The sequence below is a fragment of the Alosa pseudoharengus genome, unplaced genomic scaffold, assembly GCF_046254945.1.
Source record: "Alosa pseudoharengus isolate Yale_2024_CS ecotype anadromous, Long Island Sound unplaced genomic scaffold, YU_APseudo_1.1 YU_APseudo_1.1_scf_19, whole genome shotgun sequence".
NCBI lineage: Eukaryota > Metazoa > Chordata > Actinopteri > Clupeiformes > Clupeidae > Alosa > Alosa pseudoharengus.
The window spans coordinates 19,718,885-19,721,036 of NW_027468657.1; the positions used below are offsets into that span (position 1 = coordinate 19,718,885).

At 52.0% G+C, this 2,152-nt stretch overlaps 1 protein-coding gene across 1 annotated transcript in view; it reads right to left on the minus strand.

Annotated features, from left to right (window-relative positions):
- Positions 1 to 869, minus strand: part of loxl1 (lysyl oxidase-like 1) — a 25,396-nt gene extending 24,527 nt beyond the window's left edge. The window contains exon 1 of the mRNA XM_076291950.1: positions 1 to 869. This exon is cut by the window's left edge and continues 1,334 nt beyond it. The gene's annotated coding sequence lies outside the window, so the exon portion shown is untranslated.
- Positions 870 to 2,152: the final 1,283 nt, after the last annotated feature.

Genomic DNA, 2,152 nt, shown 5'->3' on the forward strand with positions numbered 1-2,152 from the left:
AGAGGGGGGATGAGAACACAGAGACAGATGGAGGGAAAAGGAAGGAGATAGAGAGGGAGAAGTTTGAAAGATTTAGAGTAAAATAAAGAGAGAGTGATAGAAAGAAAGAAAGAAAGAAAGAAAGAAAAGGAGAGAGAGGGAGAGAGAGAAAGTGTGTGTGAATGTAGAGAAGGGGCTCAGTTGAAGAAGTCAGAAAAGTTCCAAAAACACCCACCGCGCAAAAGTTCCTCTGTGAGCCTGTACTGCGCGGAGACGGAGACAGAGAGCGAGCGAGCGAGCGAGTGAGCGTGAAATTCCCACGGGAGAGGCTGGAGGCACTGGACGCAGTAGAAGCTTTGGGTCCACTAACTCAGCCTGGACACTGCAGGATTAGCAGTCGAGTCCATCTGCAGGGTCTGGTGCTGTTGTTGTTGCTGTTGCTGCTTCTGTCCTTCAGGGTCTGGAAGTACCAAAGCAGCCCGGGGGGCGAAATCAGAGGAGCAGTCCCAGACTCGGAGCACTGTTCTGGGCAGACACCAGCGCCTGGTGTGGGGGGACGAGCTCCGCAGGCTGGCTGAGGTGGTGTTGCTGGTGGTGTTGGCGGCAGAGTCCTTCAGCAGCAGCGGCGGTGGCGGTGGCGGTGGTGGTGGTGGTGGTGGTGGTGGTGTGTGAAAATCCGCTCTCTGCCTGGATGTCTGTGTGTGGACGAGGCGATAGTGGACTGAGCATTGCTCCCTGAACCGGGGAGAGGAAGAGAGGGAGAGAGAAGGAGAGGGAGAGAGAAGGAGAGGGAGAGAGGGAGCGAGGGAGTCACTGAAAGACCAAGGGAGAGAGAGAGAGAGCCTGGGTGAGTGTGTCCTGTGCACAGGGCTGCTATTTGCCTCTCTGATTGCTTACAATGGGCTGTGAAAAAAGAGCCTACGCAAAACCCCACCTCCACCCACCCTGCAAGTTTTTTTAGAGGCACAGAGAGAGAGAGAGAGAGAGAGAGAGAGAGAGAGAGAGAGAGAGAGAGAGAGAGCGATGGAATCTCAGAGCGAGAGAGAGAGAGTTTGGGACAGTTTGAGACAGTTGCAAAACGTGCAAGTGAGTGAGAGAGTGGGAGTGAGAGAGAGAAAGTTGGAAGAAGTGTTTGTGTGTGTGTGTGTGTGTGTGTGTGTGTGTGTGTGTGTGTGTGTCTTACACAGTTATCCCACATGGCCCTAGTGCGAGAGCTGTTTCCTGGCCTGTAGAGTCTGAGCTCTCTCTGAATGCCGGCCAGAGTCAACATCACCATCTGTGACGGCACTCAGATTTATATCGCCCATGGCTCCTCCACTCTCCTCTCTCCTCTCCTCTCCTCCCTTGCCTCTCTCCTCTTCCTTCTCCTCTTTTCCTCTCTCTTCTCTCCCTTCCTCCCCTCTCCTCTCTCCAGTCCTCTCTCCTCTCCCTTCCTCTCCTCTCCTCTCTCTGTTCCTCTCCTCTCCCTCCTCTCCTCCTCTCCTCCTCTCTTCTCTTCTGTGCCCGCAAGCACATCCGCTCACTGGCCACTCTCCTTCCGCCTGCCTCACTACCTCTGCCTCTGTCGTTCAGGTGTCCGCCAAAACATTCCCGCTTTCCCAAACATTTCCTCCAAACATTCCATCGGCCTATGTGTGTTTGTGTGTATGTGTGTGTGTGTGTGGGCCCCCACCCTCCCCTTTCTTTCTGTGATAACACCTCGCTGTGGGGATGTTCTGAACGTGTCGCTATACTGCACTATTTGTAAACATAGCCTCAGGTACGGATATAGCACATCTAAACAAGCAAGATTCAGTGCTTTTTTTTAAATGCTTTTTTGGGGTTGTCAAGCAAACAGGTCAGGATTACCCAAGGGTGTGAAGGGGGTGAGTGTGCATGTGTGTGTGTGTGAGAGAGACAGAGAGAGACAGAGAGAGAGAGAGAGAGAGAGAGAGAGAGAGAGAGAGAGAGAAAGAGAGAGAGCATACATGAATTCTGCCAAAGGAATACATTTTCTTCAAGCTGATTTTTGATTCCTGCACTGTGATGTGGCCAATTTGGCCCATGGGATCTTATTGCAATAGTGGTGCCACGTGGACGCAGTTCAAATATAATGGCATGAAAACACAAGCCAACAGAATAGAGCCAAGAGAAGCCAAACGCCCAGAGAACAAACCGCACTAAATAAATCTCT